Genomic DNA, 22369 nt, shown 5'->3' with positions numbered 1-22369 from the left:
ATTCTCTAGAAGGAATCAATAGCAGAATAACTGAGGCAGAAGAGCAGATAAGTGACCTGGAAGATAAAATAGTGGAAATAACTACCACAGAGTAGAATAAAGAAAAAAGAATGAAAAGAATTGAGGACAGTCTCAGAGACCTCTAGGACAGCATTAAATGCACCAGCATTCGAATTATAGGGGTCCCAGAAGAAGAAGAGAAAAAGAAAGGGACTAAGAAAATATTTAAAGAGATTATAGTTGAAAACTTCCCTAATATGCAAAAGGAAATAGTCAATCAAGTCCAGGAAGTGCAGAGAGTCCCATACAGGATAAATTCAAGGAGAAACACGCCAAGACACATAACAATCAAACTATCAAAAATTAAATACAAAGAAAAAATATCAAAAGCAGCAAGGGAATAGCAACAAATAACATACACGGGAATCCCCATGAGGTTAACAGCTGATCTTTCAGCAGAAACTCTGCAAGCCAGAAAGGAGTGGCAGGACATATTTAAAGTGAGGAAAGGGTAAAACCTAAAACCAAGACTACTCTACCCAGCAAGGATCTCATTCAGATTCAATGGAGAAATTAAAACCTTTACAGACAAGCAAAAGCTAAGAAAATTCAGCATCACCAAACCAGCTTTACAACAAATGCTAAGGGAACTTCTCTAGGCAGGAAACACAAGAGAAGGAAAAGACCTACAATAACAAACCCAAAACAATTAAGAAAATGGTAATAGGAACATACATATCGATAACTACCTTAAATGTAAATGGATTAAATGCTCCAACCAAAAGACATAGACTGGCTGAATGGATACAAAAACAAGACCCGTATATGTGCTGTCTACAAGAGACCCACTTCCGACCTAGGGACACATATAGACTGAAAGTGAGGGGCTGGAAAAAGATATTCCATGCAAATGGAAATCAGAAGAAAGCTGGAGTAGCAATTCTAATAACAGACAAAACAGACTTTAAAATAAAGACAATTACAAGAGACAAAGAAGGACACTACATAATGATCAAGGGATCAACCCAAGAAGATATAACAATTGTAAATATTTATGCACCCAACATAGGAGCACCTCAATACATAAGGCAAATGCTAACAGCCATAAAAGGGGAAATCGACAGTAACCCAATAATAGTAGGGGACTTTTAACACCTCACTTTCACCAATGGACAGATCAACCAAAATGAAAATAAATAAGGAAAAACAAGCTTTAAACAAGATGGACTGAACTGATATTTATAGGACATTCCAACCAAAAACACGTTCTTCTCAAGTGCTCATGGAACATTCTCCAGGATAGATCATATCTTGGGTCATAAATCAAGCCTTGGTAAATTTAGGAAAATTGAAGTTGCATCAAGTATCTTTTCCAACCACAATGCTATAAGACTAGATATCAATTACAGGAAAAAAACTGTAAAAAATACAAACACTCGGAGGCTAAACAATATGCCACTAAGTAACCAAGACATCACTGAAGAAATCACAAAATACCTAGAAACAAATGACAATGAAAACACGACGGCCCAAAAACTATGGGAGGCAGCAAAGCAGTTCTAAGAGGGAGGTTTATAGCAATACAATCCTACCTCAAGAAACAAGAAAAATCTCAAATAAACAACCTATCCTTACAACTTAATCAATTAGAGAAAGAAGAACAAAAAACCCCAAAGTTAGCAGAAGGAAAGAAATCATAGAGGGAACTTATCTCCACATAATAAAGGCCATATATGACAAACCCACAGACAACATTGTTCTCAATGGTGAAAAACTGAAACCATTTCCACTAAGATCAGGAACATGACAAGGTTGCCCACTCTCACCACTATTATTTAACATAGTTTTGGAAGTTTCAGCCACAGCAATCAGAGAAGAAAAAGAAATAAAAGGAATCCAAATTGGACAAGAAGAAGTAAAACTGTCACTGTTTGCAGATGACATGATACTACACATAGAGAAACCTAAAGATGCTACCAGAAAACTACTAGAGCTAATCAATGAATTTGGTAAAGTAGCAGGATACTAAATTAATGCACAGAAATCTCTTGCATTCCTATACACTAATGATGAAAAATCTGAAAGAGAAATTGAGGAAACACTCCCATTTACCATTGCAACAAAAAGAATAAAATACCTAGGAATAAACCTACCTAAGGAGACAAAAGACCTGTATGCAGAAAACTATGATACTGATGAACGAAATTACAGATGATACAAACAGATGGAGAGATATACCATGTTCTTGGGTTGGAAGAATCAACATTGTGAAAATGACTATACTACCCAAAGCTATCTACAGATTCAATGCAATCCCTGTCAAACTACCAATGGCATTTTTCACAGAACTAGAACAAAAAATTTCACAATTTGTATGGAAACACAAAAGACCCCGAATAGCCAAAGCAAACTTGAGAAAGAAAAGCGGAGCTGAAGGAATCAGGTTCCCTGACTTCACACTATACTACAAAGCTACAGTCATCAAGACAGTATGGTACTGGCACAAAAACAGAAATATAGATCAATGGAACAGGATAGAAAGCCCAGAGATAAAACCACGTGCATCTGGTCACCTTATCTTTGATAAAGGAGGCAAGAATATACAATGGAGAAAAGACAGCCTCTTCAATAAGTGGTGCTAGGAAAACTGGACAGGTACATGCAAAAGAATGAAATTAGAACACACCCTAACACCGTACACAAAAATAAACTCAAAATGGATTAAAGACCTTATGTCTCTATGACATTAATCACAGCAAGATCCTTTCTGACCCACCTCCTAGAGAAATGGAAATAAAAACAAAAATAAACAAATGGGACCTAATGAAACTTAAAAGCTTTTTCACAGCAAGGGAAACCATAAACAAGACCAAAAGACAACCCTCAGAATGGGAGAAAATATTTGCAAACAAAGTAACTGACAAAGGATTAATCGCCAAAATATACAGGCAGCTCATGAAGTTCAATATCAAAAAAACAAACAACCCAATCCAAAAATGGGAAGAAGACCTAAATAGACATTTCTCCAAAGAAGACATACAGTTTGCCAAGAAGCAGATGAAAAGCTGCTCAACATCACTAATTATTAGAGAAATGCAAATCAAAACTACAATGAGGTATCACCTCACACCAGTCAGAATGGCCATCATCAAAAACTCTACAAACAATAAATGCTGGAGAGGGTGTGGAGAAAAGGGAACCCTCTTGCACTGTTGGTGTGAATGTAAATTGATACAGCCACTATGCAGAACAGTATGGAGGTTCCTTAAAAAACTACAAATAGAACTACCATATGACCCAGCAATCCCACTACTGGGTATATACCCTGAGAAAACCACAATTCAAAAAGAGTCATGTACCACAATGTTCACTGCAGCACTATTTACAATAGCCAGGACATGGAAGCAACCAAAGTGTCCATTGACAGATGAATGGATCAAGACGATGTGGCACATATATAAAATGGAATATTACTCAACCATAAAACGAAACGAAATTGAGTTATTTGTAGTGAGGTGGATGGACCTAGAGTCTGTCATACCGAGTGCAGTAAGTCAGAAAGAGACAAACAAACACCATATGCTAACACACATATATGGAATCTAAAGAAAGAAATGGTTGTGATGAACCTAGGGGCAGGACAGGAATAAAGACTCAGACATACAGGATGGACTTGAGGACACGGGGAGCGGGAAGGGTAATCTGAGACGAAGTGAGAGAGTGGCATGGACATATATACACTACCAAATGTAAAATAGATAGCTAGTGGGAAGCAGCCGCATAGCACAGGGAGATCAGCTCAGTGCTTTGTGACCACCTAGAGGGGAGGGACAGGGAGGGTGGGAGGGAGACACTAGAGGGAGCGTATATGGAGATATACATATACGTACAGCTGATTCACTTTGTTATATAGCAGCAAGTAACACACCATTGTAAAGCAATTATACTACAATAAAGATAAAAAAAGAACCCCCAAAAGCTACCCCCACAGGTAAGCAAAACGAAACCTACTTCTCCTCCAACCCCAGAGAACTAAGAGACATTGTCTTGACTCTGAGGGAAGCAGGAAGGGAAAGCCGAGGTTAAAGTCTGGCTCTTGAAGCCCAGATACACAGAATGAGAGTCCTTGGACCCTCAGGCCATGAACTTGGTAGGGTCCCAGGTATCCAGCAGCAACAAACACAGACCTAGGCAGGCATGCACGCACTTTCATCTTCCATCTTGAGAAATGCCACAGATCATTTTCCTGAGCAAGAATCAGCACAGAATTGGAGACAACCAAGCACGGAAAGAAACAGGCCTTGAGTGAGAACTACCATATACTGGAATCATCATACACAAATGAGGAAACAAGTGTGCTAACTCTGCTAAAATAAATCACAAACTTGAAAATATCTCCAGGGACCAGGAGAATATAAAATGCTACACAGAAGATGTGAAAAGGGGTCAGCCAAATAAAGCTGCTAGGGAAAAAAAAGAATTGAAATGAAAAACTTAATGAATGATCTTAGCAGCCGACTGTACAGAGCAGAAGAAACCATGAGTGAATTGGAAGACAGATCAGAAGAAATACAGCAATGGAGTTAAATGATGGGAACTCTGAAAGAGATGTAAAGAGAACTGATTAGGGTGAGAAGGTCCAACATACTTTTAATTAAAGTTTCAGAAGGAGAGAAGAGAATGGGAGAGAGGAGACCTTTGAAGAGATATGGGTGTGAATTTCCCAGAATAAACTACATGTACAGAAGCCCAGTGAATCCTGAGCAGGATAAATAAAAAAGAATCCACACCGAAATACATCATAGTGAAACCAGAAAAGAAAAGAAAAAAAGACAAAATCTTAAAAGCATCCAGAGAAGAAAGGCAGATTACTTTCAAAGGAGTGGCAGTTAGAATGACAACTAACTTCTCCACAGTTCTTGATTGACTGAAGTACATTGACAGCTCACTGCATCTTAGTTTTAGGCCAAACTGTATATTTTATCTATTACCATAATTGCCTGCTGACTAAGCCCCTTCTCTTAGCTCTTTCTCAAGGTAATGGGAATAAGGAGGAAGTAAATTTCTGAAAAAGAATCCTGAAACATTTGGTAGCTTTTAGCTTTATTACCCAATAATGTGGTAAAGTCACTGTACTAGAAATAATGGTGCTGGGCTTGTAAGTTTTGCCTGTGTTAAAACCTTCCCACCAATCAATTAAAATTTCTTCCTGGAGCTGTACCACAGAGAAAGAGAAGAATAAGTGGAATTGATTCTCTCCTGGTAATAAATGGACATTGGGATGACACACCTAAATATATCTCTAGGCCACAGATGAACCACCTGGTGCTTACCCACTTCTTTTTTCTCTTAGATTAAGTTTTTGAGAAATAAGTTTTCTTTCATATACTTCTCCTCAGACCTTTGATTTGCACTTTATATCTTATCAGTAAATCTTTAATTATCATTGTGAAATGCACAAGATGAAAAAAAAACATTTTTTGTTTCTATATGTGGGACCCAGTGGTTTTCATGTTCAAAAGGCAATCAAAATGACTCGGACACATTCACGGTAACAATCACAGCAGCTTGATCCACTTCACTTAAAAAGCAGTCTCCGGCTTTTCCAATAAAATATTTGCTTTATCAAGAGGAGAATAAATTTGGGAATCTTCGTAATGGAAAGTTTACAAGTATCCTTGATGACAATGCAGAGTTACTACAGAGAAAAAAATATGGTATATTAAATTAACTTAATATTATGATCCTCCTGTTAAGATGCTCGACAAAGTTAAAACAACTTCTTGAGGAATTTCACGCAGGAGATCATTTCTGGAAAAGCAACAGAGCCTATATTAAAAAATAAAGCGAAATGTCTTACATAGAAAGTTGAGGATGGAGAAGAACAAAAATTAAATCTAAAGAACATACAACACTGAGAAAAATTAAACAATTTTATCATTTTTAAAGCAGATATATTAAGAATTTCTCAAAAGACTATCTAGTCTGTATTCTTTGCTGATTCACACATGCTGGTCCTCAGTAGAGGTTAAATCCCATAACTCCTATGTCATATGCTTTTTAGGAACAGCTACATTAAGGGTATCAGAGATCATAATTCACAGCCAGCACCCAGTTTCTATTGGGAATTTCACATAAAAGGCTTCTGTACTAGTAATTTATAAATACATTTATTACCATGTTCTATATTTTCACTAAATAATTCACATACCGAAACAGATCTTCTAGGTGTTTCCCAAGATAAATTAACCACATTACTAGCTCACCCATCAAAAATTATTCTATAGAAGACAGACTATTTCCTGCATACAATCAATTTGTTATTTGCCTAGACCTGACGCGACTATTATTTCTCGAATACCCTAAGATTTCTGAAAAGGTATTCACTACTCAAGCCTCTGAGTGAAACGTACCAGGAAAGCATTACCCGAAATTTTGCAGGATTGTCTTGCAGAGACCACTGACGAATACAATGCAGATTTTGAATCATAGTTTTCTTTTACATCTAAAATGTTTACACTTCATCTAAATAAATCTCCTTAATCGTTAGATAAGAATATAAAGCCCAGATATTTTAAACGATGGCCAAAACCTTAAGAACGTCGTGTGTTCTCTCTCTCTCTCTGTGTCTTTCTGTTCTGCCCGCCTGAGCCGTGCCCTTTCCACCCCACCACATCGGGGCTCCTTCACTGCAGCTCCTGCTTCCCTCTTTATCCCAAGAGATGACTGCTTATTATACAGTTTTATAGGTTCAAACACATTGTAAATCAACTATACTCCAATAAAAATTTTAAAAATGAACCACCACCACACACACACACACACACACACTGAAGCCAGGCTTTCACTCTCCAGCCCTCCCAGCCTGCAGTGCTTCCTTAGTTATGACCTGGAAGAGCCTTTCCATCTGCGACTGGCTGGGAATCAGCATTGTCTGCCCTCCCAGCTCCTTGGAGGGGCTCCAAATGAACTCTTCAGGCTCTTTCTAGCCACTAATTAAGGCCCTCATTAATGGGGCCAGTTGAATATGAATCAGCCAACTTTACAAGTTCCTACCACCCTCAAAGGATCTGCGTTGTCCTCAAGGCAAAGCCCCTCCCTGCTCCAATCTGGGGAGGGCCATTCTTCTGTGAAGGCCCAGTTTTTTAAAAACTTTTTATTTTATATTGGGATAGAGTTGATTAACAATGTTGTGTTAGTTTCAGGTGTCCAGCAAAGTGATTCAGTTATACATATACATGTATCTATTCTTTTTCAAATTATTTTCCCATCTAGATTGTTACATAGCATTGAGCAGAGTTCCCCATGCTCTACAGTAGGTCCTTGCTGGTTATCCATCTTGAATATAGCAGTGTGTACATGTCAATCCCAAACTCTCTAACTATCCCTCCCCTCACCCTTCCTCCATCCCCACCCCGTAACCATAAGTTCATTCTCTAAATCAGTAAGTCTGTTTCTGTTTTGTAAATAAGTTCATTTGTATCGTTTCTTTTTAGATTCCGCATATAAACAATATCATACGATATTTCTCTTTCTCTGCCTGACTTATTTCACTCAGCATGACAGTCTGTGAAGCCCCAGTCTGACATGGTTCCCAGTAAGCTTTAGGACACCGTGTGAGGCCCAGACGAAAACCACAATGTGTTGAGTGTTGGGACCCTCCTTTCTTTTAGGATGCTAGCAAAATCCTCCAGATAAAGGTCTGGACTAAATAATAATCCTTTAGGGGAGGAAAAAATAACAACTGCATCTGTCATTCCTCCTATTTCCCTCCTCCTCCCTCACCCAAAGCTAAATAAATAAATATAAATAAATCTCCTAATGCAAATTGAACTACCACTCTGGAAATTTAATAATGGAGTAGGAGGCCTTTGACCCCCTAGGTCTCTGGGTCAAAGATAATTCAGGTTGTTAGTGATAAAATGTCACTGTGATCAGTGACTGGTCAGTGGCTCACAGATGCAAGGGGGAATGACTTGGTGGCCTCAGAGCAGCTGTCAAGGCACAAGTGTTCACAGCTTTTTTTGCTTATACATCATTTCTACAGAGGATCCAGAGAGACTACAGACATCTCTCTTGCTGTTAGAGCCTCTTGCATTAAGGTATCGGTGCTTACAAAGTTTTAGAGCACTGAGACAGCTCACACCCACACCATACATGAATCTCTCTCACAAACACACACAACACACAAACACACTACCCCCGTCTTCCAGGTTATGACATTAGGACTACTTACTTTACTGGTCATCTTGTCAGTTAATATTTATTGAATCCACTTGGGCACACGATATTATAACAAGGAACAATTAGATGCCAAAGTTTAGCTGATTTAAATCCACTGCAACCCTCAAAATAATTAAAGTCATATCAACGATGGACCCCAAAGTGCTATTTGATGACACAGAAATACATCTCTCTTACTTGGAAGCATAATAACACCTAAAGTACTATAAATGTGAATTCACACACAGTGTCCATCTCAGATCTGTAAGTGTAGCATCATGGTAATTCAGATCCCTACCCTGAAACCTGGATGCCTGGGTTCTAGTACTGGGACAGATATTCTGGCTGGATCTTGTGTCTTCCTCATTTGAAAAGATATGATTCAAGGACATGGCCTCTAAGTTAACCTTTTCAGTTCTAACACTCTATGATTTCCCCCCAGGGCTACTGTAGTTGTATTTAAGAGCTTACTTTATAGGCAGTATTAATATCGTTTAAGATTATTTTCATTACTTACGAGGAACGGTTGTTTTTTATTTATATAACGAACTCTTAACATAGCAAACACGATGTTCCAGGCAACGGTCTAAGTATTTACAAATATAAACTCCTTAAACTGCATCAGATTAGTTTCTTAACTGCCGTTATGTTCTTAAGAAGAAATGTAACACAAATAATTTAGGGTTAGTAAGAATTGTAGATTGAACAAACCTCGAATTCCTATTCATTTGTCTGAATAATTAAGCACTGATTATTACTTACTGCGAGCTTTAAGAAAAAGTGTGCAAATTTCAAGCAGGAAAACCACATATGATCAGTTTAGGAACAAATCCATGAATTGCTAGTACTGGTGATTTGCACTCATACTTGCTTATTAACTGATAGAAACATAATAATTAAATTGCTCCCCATAAGCTCCCACAATGCGTTGTTTTAAGCAAATTAGCTATATTCTCTCATTTATTCAATCACTGAACAAATTTTTAAGAACAACAACTATGTTCCCATCACTGTGCTAGCCCCTGGTGATATGAAAATGCATAAGACAGACATGACCTTGAGAGGTTCACAGTCTGGAGATATTAACTGCTAAAATGTGCTCATATGATCAGTCAATTAAAAATTCCTCTGGGTGAGGACAACCGTTTATTCTCTAAGAATTAAAATTATGTAAGTGACAAAATAAAATGCTCGAAATAAAACTGAGATTGCTTTGATCTCTATCCTGCAAACCGAAAACGAAGAGGATAAATTTAAAATAAATAAATAAAATAAAGTTAATAAAATAGATAAAAATAGTCCAAGTATACTTTCTGTTTTATAGAAAATAAGGTGATAGAACACAGAAAGTCACCTATTTTTTTACATACATTTATAGATGTCCTTACAGTTTAATGACTTCACATTTATGCCAAATCCTGAAATATGTATAAGGATTAGTAATCACAAAAGTAATCCTATAAGTAAACCTATCTAACCATTTAAAAGGTAGCTGTAGTCTATTTTAAGTATAATTATTTATTAATACTTTTTGAAAGTAACTGAAAAGAAACTTTGTTCCCATAGAAAGCATACAACCACATATTAAGGCAATGTGCAAATTTAGTACTTAGGCCCTCGTGTATGTGTATCAATATAATCAGTTCCCCTTTCTTATTTTATCGCGTGACCAGAAATAGAGTGACTCTGTCCATGGAACCAGCAGTTCTTACTTATATAAGAGGCTTTTAGTAATGTACCGTGAAACATGACAGTTCAAAGGATGGTTATTATTTCCTTAATTTGTCAAGGGAGTTTTCAACAAAGAACCACCATATTCATAATAAAAAAATATTCTTTTAAGTTCTAAGTAGGGAATTTTTTTTAATATATATTTTATAAGGAGTTGACATGCTAATACTAGCAAAACACTGAATCTTCCAAAGGGTGACTTCTCTCTTTGAGTGAATGTGAGAATGGTAAGACCACTGGGGGATGAATACATTGTTCTCTTGGTACAGTTGTAACTTATCTTTGCTCAAGTGCAACAGCCTTCTTCAGAAGCTGTGCCATCCATCTGCCCATGAGTTTCACAGAAACAAATCACAAAAGGGCGTCTGCATTAAGGTCAGCAGTAACTTTACAAAGTCCCATGTCCAAAATGACAAAAAGAGCATTCAGCCCTATGGCTGCCTCTCTTAGTATCCCTGTTGTCCGAAGGTGTAGGCGCCGTGAAGTTTCCTCAAACATGCCTGTCTAGATGCAAATTCCTGTAAGACAGTTGCTACTACCCTTCCGGCTACAGGGAGTTTTATTCCCAGATTGCTGGGCTCAAGGCAAGATGGCTGCATCCTGCCTTTTCATCATGATTTCAAGAGGTGGAATGAAGTAAGCCTACCTTCAGTGGAAGGTGCAAGGAAGCACTGAAACTTGTCTTTACCTTACAGAGTGTGACTTTAGTCACCAAATTCAGATACAGGGCTTTCACTGAGCTTTTTATGTTTTGTGAATATTTATTCTGTCATCAGTAGCATATTGTAAGCGGTGACATTTCTTCCCCCTGCACAGTCCAACTTAGATGCTCCCTTGGTGAAGGGGGTGTCTTTTACATTCAATGTGAGAGGGCAGTGAATCTGTAGGTCTCAGGGACTATATGCTCTACACTGTCCCTTACCTTCTGCTAAATCCTAGGGAAAGATAATGGCCTTTGTCTTACCTGCCTCCCTGAAGTGGATCCCAGTGCTTTCTGATGGGGCATAAATAATGAACACAACATTTAAAACTCTAATGTTGCTTTCCAAATAGCAAAATATTTAAAATAACTATTTCTATCGACATTTCTCCTTCCTGTAAGGTTAAGGGCAAAGGAGAACATACAATATAATCAACATGTTAAAACAAAACCCAAAAAACAACCCTTAAGACCTAAGTCTCCCATTTCTATTCAATTTAATATATGGAGAATTATGTATTTCATTTTCTATTCAACTCAGTATTCCAATAACTGGTTTTCTTTTGACAAACCCACCAGCTCATTTCCATAATTCCGGTATATGTAAAACTCTTTCCCAAAATGGATAATGCATGAGCCGTTTCCTCTCCCCACCCCCCCAGGGAAGATTCCAAGTATACAGCAAGGTGACCTCACTAAAGCAAATTATAATCGCTATCTATTTTCTGTGTTCGAACTAATCTTTCTGGGGGTAATGTACCAGTCTTCAATATATCTCTCAGAAATAGATGACAATAATTTTCAGTATTACTGCGATCACAACTGTTTATAAAAATCTACCATTTCACGAGCTTCAAGACAGGCTCCCCTTTTTTATTTATTTAGAAACCATTTAAAGTGGAAAATGTAGAAAAGTCCATAATTTCAAACAATGAAATATTGTGCTTAAAACAGATACTGTCACTCTGTTGGCAGAGAAAAGAGAAAATACCAAAAGAATATAAAAGCAGGCTTGTGTATATATATACACAAAATAATGTCAACTTAATATACAAATGGAAAATCTTGTCAGACAATAAAGTTACACACACACAACACAATATGCTCCAGTTAAATCAATTCATCATTACAATTATCTATCCTTGTAGTTCAGGGAACAAAATAGTCAAAAAATATAAATAGAAAAATGATTCTCACTCATTTATTCTATAAATATTTATACGTAAAGTACTCCACTAGGCCCTATGTGTAAGACAAAATTATCCTTGACCATCAAGACATGGGAGATTAGGAATAGGAAAGTTACATCTAAAGAACTAACTGGCATATATTTTATTTTTTTATTTTATTTTATTTTTTATTTATTTATTTATTTTTGCTGTACACGGGCCTCTCACTGTTGTGGCCTCTCCCGTTGTGGAGCACAGGCTCCGGATGCACAGGCTCAGCGGCCATGGCTCACGGGCCCAGCTGCTCCACGGCATGTGGGATCTTCCCGGACTTGGGCACGAACCCATGTCCCCTGCATCGGCAGGCGGACTCTCAACCACTGCGCCACCAGGGAAGCCCTACTGGCATATATTTTAAAAGAAGTGTGTGCGTGTGTATTATTTAAAAATATAAGTGCACATAACCTATTTTTGCATCAATCTGTTAAAACATCACTGCCAGTGTTCCTCCATTCTCCAAAAATGAGTTTATCTATAGACCAAAGTTCAAGGTCAGGAATATCTGGTTGATCTCTTTATGAATGTGTTATACATATATGACATCCAACTCTCACCAAGAGTCCAAAGCCATAGAATGTATACCTAATAAATATTTGATATGTATTATCAACAACATGATAATTATTTACAAAGAACCTCTGTGTATAAGACCCTGTGAAAAAATGTACAGTATTTATAGGTATTTGTGGAGGGCTTAAAGTTCAGACAACATTGATACATACGTAGCAAGAAGACAACATTAGATGAACACACATTGGAAAAGTGCTTAGATTTTGTTGATATTTAAACTCAGTAAAACTGATCATTTAGTCCTTATTCTGTACCCAGCACGATACTCAACACTACTGCTTAGAACCACCACATGAATTACATAATATTATTTCCCACAGTGTACACACGTAGAAACTGAGGCTTACATAGTTGTCATCACTGTCAGAGTTCACACCACGCAGTCAAAGGACAGAACCAGAGCCTTGCCTTTCAACCACTGCTCTGGTCTTACTAAAACCAGCACCTCTCAATCCTGGAGGAACACAGCCATCATGAAGCCAGGGCCACCATGCAAGTGGCCCAGAAACCTCTACTCAGTGTTGCTCAAAGTCAAATGTTCATGCTGATGTGTTCTGAATCACACTATATGCAAACACAAGAATTCTCATTCGGCCTGCTGGTTAGGAAAGAACACAGCTAATTTTTCTTTCTAGTGGTCACATTCAGAAAACAGGTGTTTATTTTTAAGGCGAACAGGCCAGATAATTTGGGGAAAAGGCAAAATACTGCTCAGTTCTCGAGTGCTGCCGAAAGTCAGGATACTGCTGGTTTGGAGATGGCTGGATCAAAGGTGTCAGAGGTGGGACCACACCCAGGGGGGCTTGAATCCAGGTTTGTGCTTTTTAGGGGGATTATGTTTCATCCCATCTCCCGCGGAATATATAGATTTGGATTCAAAATGTCATCCAGGGACTTCCCTGGTGGTCCAGTGGTTAAGAATCCACCTTCCAATGCAGGGGACCAGTTTCCCCGGCGGGGAACTAAGATCCCACATGCCCCAGGGCAACTAAGCCCACGCACTGCAACTAAGACCCGACGCAGCCAAACAAATTAAAAAAAAAAAAATGTCATCCATACTTCATACTTCCTTCACTCCAGTGGGTTTGGAGAGAAGATAAGAGAATCATCAAAATGAGGATTTAGAACGTTCATTTGGGTTTCACTGAACTGAACAGGTACATGTTTTAGTCTCAGCTCAACTCCAACTGAGGTTACAAATGGATATGACATTGGACCCCATCCAAAGAAGTCTTCCTACTGTATACTCATATATTACATGAATATATAAAAAACACAAAACAACCCTTTCATTTAAATATTTGTAACCATTAATATAGTATAAGCTCGTAACTAAAAGTCAACTTTCCAAGTTTGGAAGGGAGGAGAGGCAAAAGGAAATTCCACAAAAAATTTTTTTCATATACTAAATCATGTTAAACATAATACAAATGTTCACACTGTAGACACAAAACCATAGTGTGCTGTGTCCCAAATGAATCCTGCAGCCCACTTCACATCGACTACTACTAGAGCAAGTTACCAATCCTCTTCTGCTCCCCTTCTTATCTCCCAGTACAACAGAAAGTCCATGGCATAGGATGAGGAAAGGGGAGAAAAGACACATTTAGGGAAAACCAGAATCTTCTCTAAGTCCTGATAAACTTAAGAATAGTGAGAACACTTGATTCACAAAATACATATCTCTAAACACTAAATAGCAACATAGGTGTTGTTATTTATTAAAAAAACTCTTATCATGAGCATTTGTTTTCTTTTAAATACCTGTTGACCACCTCCTTCATTTTTTTTCTTTGACTTTTGGATACATTTCTTATCAGTTCACTCATAAATATGATTTCCTATTATGATATATACAAATGAAAAATTTTCAATAAATGATGTACTAAACAGTTAAGATCAAAAACTCTCTTTAGGGCTTTAACAGAGAAAATTTTCTATGCATAATTAATATCCAAACTTCACTTTACCTAGGGTTGAAATATATTTTTTGAAAAAGTTATAAAATCTGTAGGAATTTTAACTTTCAATTCTGGAGTCCTTAAATATAAGACATTCAGTATTCAGAACATTTCAGTATATGCATACAATTTATTTGTTCTGAAAAATATTCCAAATTAGAATTTAGACATTTCCTTTTAAATATTGGTTTTATATTTACTATGGAATAGCTAAGAAGACTGTCAAGTCCTTTAAAAATGCAGTTTGTCTTTACAACTGTGAGATCATATGTAACAAACAGATGAGTTACAATTACAAACAGAAACATATGCACTTTAAAAAGCTGGCTTTACCTAAGTTCTAACCTTATTTATAAAGTAATATAGGCCATTGATAATGAGCATATTTTCACATGGCAGTAAAATTCACACTTATTAAAACTACTGTAAAAATTGAATTGTAGTACTGTAAAACTGAGTAAAGTTAAAAAAAATATATTATTCCATAAAACAAAGCCAAGTTTGTTCACTAGTCACTAATATTTCTCACTCACATCTTTGTAATCTCTGTAGAAATACGGTGGGTAAGATAAAGCATAATAACTGTTTGCTAACAGGTTCAATAAAAATCCAAGTTACATGTTGTGATAGAAATGTACTACTTTTCTCTCCAAGGGAAAATGCCCATTGCCCTGGCACTCTACCTTTATGCTGAATTCATTTTATATGGCTATCATATGACCTATGTATTGGAGAAAATGTCACTGTTTTAATGACTTCCTAGCCCAGCTTCCTTTTATACATTATTTTAACCTCACTTAATTAACTTCTACGACTTTTTTCAAAGTTGTCACTACTATATTTTTTAAAATACCATGTAGGGCTTCCCTGGTGGCACAGTGGTTGAGGGTCTGCCTGCCGATATAGGGGACACGGGTTCGTGCCCCGGTCCGGGAAGCTCCCACATGTTGCGGAGTGGCTGGGCCCGTGAGCCATGGCCGCTGAGTCTGCGCGTCCAGAGCCTGTGCTCCGCAACGGGAGAGGCCACAGCAGTGAGAGGCCCGCGTACCGCCAAAAAAATAAAATAAAAAAAAAATTAAAAAAGTACCATGTAAAGCATAAAGTCAAACTACTAAACAGAGTCCAAATATTAAACTATATGACATTGACAATATTCAGTCGTGTATCATCTACAGAATTGACAATTTCTGATGGTTCCACCTAATAAAACATTCCCTGACTCTCACATCACTGAAACTAAAATGCAACAGCCGCCCAGAGGAGCCAGCTGCCTGCCAACTGAAGTTATGAAACAGAAGGTTTAGGACACTGTCGCAGACCAAACGCTACTGCCCATCAATAATACCTTTCTTGGACCAAAACAATGTGAACAATATTGCCCTTTAAAAAGAGAAGGAGAGTAACAAACTGGGAGTAACTCACAATGAACATGACCAGTGCAGAGTGGAATAAATCGTGAGCAAATAACAGTGCCTCTGCGACAGTGTTATAACGTTAGCCCGTGATCCAAAAGAATTAGTCATTCCAACCCATTTTCAAAAACATGTAGCTCAAAGTAGAGTTCTTAAACATTTTAGCTAGGGGTTGAGGATAAGGTGTGAAGACGTGAAAACATGGGCTCCTAAAGATCCTCTGTGTAATTTTGAGGTGCTCATGTATAATTTTCCAATGCCACAGTGGAACTTTTAAATATGACTAAATGTCTTTGCAGGTACTGCCCGAACTTATGCAAGAGGAACTGCTCTAAGGGACGACTGAAAGATGCTTATAAGATGCTAAGTTCTCTGGGGACAAGTTGTTGGCTGACATATACACACTACTGTATATAAAATAGATAACTAATAAAGACCTACTGTATAGCACAGGGAACTCTACTCAGTACTCTGTAATGACCTATATGGGAAAAGAATCTACAAAAGAGTGGATATATGTATATGTGTAACTGATTCATTTTGCTGTACACCTGAAACTAACACAACATTGTAAATCAACTATACTCCAATAAAAAATTTTAAAATGAAATAAAATAAAAGTAAATCTCACAGATGTGCCCTTGCAGGTTTTTACAACTGCATCGTCATCATCAGAATGATGTTTCGGAATGTTCTTAGCGAATTTGGTCTATTTTGGTCTAGCTGGGAAACAAACTCCAGTTGAGGTAGTAACTGATGAAATCAGGATCCTATTCTTCCCCATAGATTGCCCAGAATATCTAAGTCACTTAGAAAAGAAAAAAGGAGTCGTTCTTTGGGGAATAGCAGTGTGATGCTCCTGGAGCACCCTCTGGAGGCCAGAAAAAGGTGACACTAGTGAAACGGAGAAAGAAGAGAATTCTGACCTTCCAAAGGCAGAACTCCACAGATCGTACGTAAGTTGGACTCAAAAACGCACTTATGCAATTGTAATCAAGGCGACCTAAGAAACATGCGTACTTAATTTATAGTTTACAAATGCAAATAAATCCAAGGTGTATGTAACAACATTCTCAAATAATTGTTCCTTCATTAAAAAAAAAAAAAAAAGGAATGCACTGATTAGTGTATTTCAGCCTGCATTCTGAATTCCTTGGGGAATTAATTGTAGAGGCATTTTTTTCATAGTTAGAAGAGAGGTCTCAATGTGAAAATGTGACATTTTCATTCACAAAATGTAAGTAAGCAAGGTTATATAGGGTATTACTAATTGTCAAACTTTTCAAAGTAGTCAGCTGTATGCTTATCAAAACTGAGAATAAATTAAGCTTTTTTTTTTTACTTCTAACACCTCACTTTTTCTAAAGCAACAAACACTGACATCTATTGGCATTTTGGTAGCTCGCTTTTAAAAAATCTGTTAAAACCCACGAAAGGACACACATGCAAACATGCGTAGGATTAGGATGAACCCAAAACACCACTTGGTCCTTTGAAGAAATTTCATTTTATATATCTGACAGCATATTTAATAGATGTTATTTTCCTCTGATAAAGATAAATCAGTTTTTAAGCTAATGCTATATCATTTAAGTTTCTGTATTTTCTGTTTGTCAAGAGGAGAACTCGAGGGTTAATCAAAATATTAGAAGTCCACTTTCTTTTTCTCTGAGCAAATGAAATCACTCACCCAAAATACTGACACTTGGTTTGTTTTCGTCTATCCTAACAGAACAGGATAAGATCAATACCGTTAGTGTCAAATGTAACTTGTCACTTTGAGAACGCTAATAAAACACTGATTTGCTAAGAATCACACTTCCAGAACTTTAAGCACTACCTACAGCCATTCTAGTGTGTGTGGAGGGGGGGATAATGAAAGATGTAGATTTTTTTAATATTCATTATTTTGTTTATATTTAGAAACACCTGCACTGGATTCCATGAACCTTGTTGGCAATATACTCTTACATTCGATAAAAAGATAACAAAGAGCATGTGGATACACATTTTCTTTTTCAATTTGTACTAGTCCCAAAAGACTACGCATGCATTCTATATAAGCATCAACTCTTCAGTGTGGCCAGAAAAGGACTCATGTTTCAAAACCTTCTCAAGTTTGAGACCTCAACCTTTTTCTGCCAGAGATAAAACGATATTGCACCTCACTCTACTTTCAATATTTAGACTGAATTCAGGACTGTTTTCATAATACCTATATGCAGTTATGGTATTTGACATACTTATCCACTTTTCTCTCTATTTACAAGTAGTACATATTAATATTTATACTCACTCTAATCTAAGGCCAGCTCTGGATTATTTTTTACCGTACAAGGTAAATGTGGAAAATTGTGTCAGATATCTTAGCAAAGGCACAGAAGATCTGTGTCTTAAATCATTTTCTCAAGAGAGCTAACATCGATGGGGCACTTACTACTGCTGTTATCTCATTTAAGCCTCGGCATAACTTTATGATAATAATTTTATTATCCCAATTTTACAAATAAGGAAACAGGCATGGAGAGATTAAGTAACTTTCCCATCACTATACAGGTAAGGAGCAGAACTGGGATTTAACCTTTTTTTTTTTTTTGCGGTACGCGGGCCTCTCACTGTCGTGGCAGCCGCTCCACGACACGTGGGATCCTCCCAGACCGGGGCACGAACCCGCGTCCCCCGCAACAGCAGGCGGACCTGCAACCACTGCGCCACCAGGGAAGCCCCAGAACTAGGATTTAAATGCAGGCAATCGGGCTGTAGCACTAAGTACCAGGTACCCTGTAATAGTGAGGCATTTTCGTACTAAAGGACAGGCGATGAAACACACAGAGCATCTGTCACACTGCCTGGAACATGGTAGGATATTTAGTAAATAGTAACTCCCTTATTAAAAGTATAAAATACTAGTGCCTGGCATGTAATGTGTTCATTGCTCTCATACTGGTTCAATATTTTCTGATTACTTACATACTTTATGGTCTTTTCTTCCCATTTTTCCATCATATCATTTTCTCATTTTGCAGATATGAGAACAGTATCCCAAGTTTCTCCCACTCTCTTAAAATCATTCTCCAAAATAAACCCGCTTCATTCTAAAATTAGTATTTAATGTCTTTAATAATTACATCATCTAAGTGGTCACAAGTCACCAGCTTGAAACAGATCACTGGACATTCCTCCTGTTCTGTAAACACGCGCTGCCCTGGTAGTGACGGGGCACTTCATACCCAAGAATGTTTGACAAGCACTTCAGCCTGGGAAGCCACTGAGTTAACAAAACAGGTGGGTGATGTCACCCGGGAAGCACATGGCCGGCTTCTAGCCATTTGGGATACTAAGTGTTTTGATGTTTCCACCACTTGTACTGACAAACGCCCCTTCTGCCAGGGGTGAAGGGAGACCCAGTAGCTCTAGAACTGAGCTAGGCTTGATAATGAATGGGTTCCAGGTCATTTAAAAGGAAAAATAAAAATAAAAAGAATCCTTTGCAATGTTTTAATGAAAGAAAAACATCAACAGAGATTCATAGAAGAAGCTTAGAGCCAAATACCAAATGGGTGGGGGGAGGGGGGGGAAGCTCTGGTTTTGTAATTCAGGCTTCAATAGATAAAGTTTGCTGAGCTGAATCAATACGAAAAGTCTGGATATGGGAGATCCAGCATCTAGGAGGTGCAGGAAGTTACAGCACCCTTGGTACATGGATCCTCGTTACAAAGCCCAGGATTACGCTGAGGTTGCTTTTTTCTTTTTTTCTTTTTTTGAGCAAAGAAGAAAAATCAATGACCCCAAGGGCCTGGGAACTATTAGAGTCATTACTGCGACACAGATAATTCTGTTGAACATCTGCCGCCACAACAGCGTGCAATTCAGTATAAAAATGCGATGCTACGGAACACAGCTACGTATGTATCACATACCAGTCACACGTGTCGCATGAAAGTTAAAGGAATCTTTTTCCCCTAAAGCTATCCCTCCAACAGATGTGTTTATGCCTCCGCATATAATACAGCAGACAGCGGGGCTGAGGGGCTGAGTGCTCTCAGCCTTGTCTCTCCCTTGACTGTCATGAAGTAATGTTATAACCTCCAAAAAGAGGCTTGGCTGTTGCATGGGCATCGTGTAGGACAGCAAGTTTCAGCGGCTGTTTTAAGAAAGGGGTGAAACCTGGGATTGAAGGGCACTGATGGAGGAGCTATTTAAGAGATGGGTGTCCTGTAAGCCCTAATTTGAGCCGGTATGCCAAGTGGCGATGCTATAGTTATGGCATCTAGAGGTCATTCCTTTGAGGATGCCTGAGGACTACAGAGTGCAAAGAAGCTTGAAAAAGAGGTGTGGGTTTCCCTCACAAACCATTATGGCTCTCAGTTATTCACTCTCCTAAGATAAGGAAAAGTACACTGACAGCATTACAAGGGAAATGACAAGAAGGAAAGAAACAGTGATTTCAAAGCAATACTATTTAACGCCAGGTGCTTTCACCTAAAGCAGGTTTCAAGTTGATCGTTGTTTTTTGAATCAAATGAAGAATAAATATTCTTATCTGCTTTATAGGGTTTAACAAGCACAAGGTGCCCTGGAGGGGGGTAAAAAGTTCCTCCCCAAGGAAGACAACTACCTGATGGAAAAGAGAGATACACTTTAAAACCAACCTAGAGCCAAGTTCACTCCAGATTCTCTGGGAAGAGAGTCAAGAGAATGTCACTTAAAGATGCCAATCTATCTGGTTCAGAGGGAATCACAGCGGTGGGACTGGAAAGCATAATGAGAGTCACCAAGGAAACTCTGGGACGCTGTGTCAGGAGAGAATATTAGGTAGTCCCAACACAGCTGCCTACCTAATAGATGAGATCTGTAGGACACAGAAATGTCTGTTGGTTCTTAAAATCTCTCCCACCCACCACGGGTGCTTATCTGAAATGTCTATGTTAACTAAGGCATTGCTGCCCTGAAGCCTTGACAAAGTGCAGACCTGTTACCTGAAAGGGATGCTACTTCAAGCCACCGTCCCCTCCTTAATTCATCAGACCTCCTCCAGAGGACCACAGAAACGTCTGAAGGCAGAGTACTCCCAGGCAGGACAGGACAACACTTAAAGAGCCCCGCAAATAACTCTTTACAACTTTACCACTGCGGTCAGGTCTAAGAGCTCTTTCATTTACTAAGATAACCTGCGAGAGGACAGTAGAGAATGTCACTTAGGGAGATTGCTAATCCAGCTCCCCACTTCAGCCCTTGTTGAATAAAATGCGATAGGGTGTCTCCAAAACAGGGATAAAGTAAGGAAAATTTCAATACACCCTCATGAGAGCTAATGAAGGGTAATGAAGGTGATCTGCCCAGCAGCATCCTATTATAGAAGCATGCACAGGAATGGTCAGTGGCCAAACAATTACTCTCTGTTCAATTTGTTTTGCTCAAAACCTGTTTAAGGTCTCTGCCAATAAGCCAGGCTCTGAAATGCTCTCAGCGATGCCAGTAAGAGAACTGGGCAAATCTTGTTTACTTCCTGCAAGGAACGGGCAAATACTTCTGTAAGATAACAGAATGCCATTGAACTAATTCTTCAAAAGTACTTTACGAAGTGTGCTGGGGGATGTTCCAAGTGCCTTGAGGTCTCTGGATCAATTAATAATTGGGAAGTGCAGAGGCAGAAAAAAGCCCTTATATTCTTCCCCCACCCCTCCGTTTTTTTTTTTAAAGCATCCTCTTCACTTAATCACTCATAAACAAGTATTTATTTGGGGCGCCTCCTCTTTCCAAGACAGTGGCGAAAGCATCAGCCCTTCTTAGGGAAACAGAAGGTGAAACTGTCATTCACGTCCGTGAACCGATGATCACGCACTAGACTGGTCTCTAGAAAGCCTCAGCTGCCATTTCATTCTATTATATAACCAGTGGGCAACTGGGTTCAAAAGTTCAAATGAACTTTTGCTTTGGGGCATCTCTTGGGAACATAAATTAACCACATTTATCAAAGAGGTACTGAAAAATAGAACTGCAAAACCGAAAGTTTGAGAACCTTTTTGGGGACCTGATTCCTGGCACTGGGCTGGATTTTATCTGCTTCGCTGACCTCTAGGAATCCCTCTCAGCTGATCTGAGCTCCGATACCGCAGGGCTGAATCCGAGTGAGCGTCCGCGCACACCGCGACCCTGCACTCCCTCCCCGGAGCCCAAAACACCGACGCGCGACCGCTCGCGTTCTCTCTAGAGCACCCCGTTCTTCCAAGCCAGGCGCTGCGAGGGGAGACCCGTTCCCGCTTTTCTCGCTAGAGGGCAGGCGGGGCCCGTGCAAAGCGCTGCTGGCGCTGGACACGCGCGCACCCGGCCTCCGCTCCTGCACGCCGGGTCCCGCTCCCGGGCTGGGCTCGGCTCTGGGGTGCTGGGCAAAGGCCGTGCCAGGGAGCGCAGCGCGTCCAGGTCCTCCGGAGGCGCGGTCCCGGCTTCCGTCCTCACCCTGAGCGCGGGTTACTGGCGCCCGGGTGGGGCTCGACGCCCAGGTGAGGGGCGGCCCCATGGAGGGCGAGCACCGCCCGGCCC

The 22369-nt window shown here is 39.0% G+C and overlaps 1 protein-coding gene across 8 annotated transcripts in view; it reads right to left on the bottom strand.

Moving 5' to 3' along the window:
• The window catches only part of NRG1 (neuregulin 1), a gene marked incomplete at both ends in the record, with an annotated part of 1016643 nt that overhangs the window by 192150 nt on the left and 802124 nt on the right, over positions 1–22369 (bottom strand). The window lies entirely within an intron of this gene.

The sequence above is a fragment of the Grampus griseus genome (assembly GCF_964374135.1).
Source record: "Grampus griseus genome assembly, chromosome: 21".
Classification (NCBI taxonomy): Eukaryota; Metazoa; Chordata; class Mammalia; order Artiodactyla; family Delphinidae; genus Grampus; species Grampus griseus.
The sequence above is the reverse complement of the archived record's forward strand: the minus strand, read 5'-3'. Positions and strand labels throughout refer to the sequence as shown.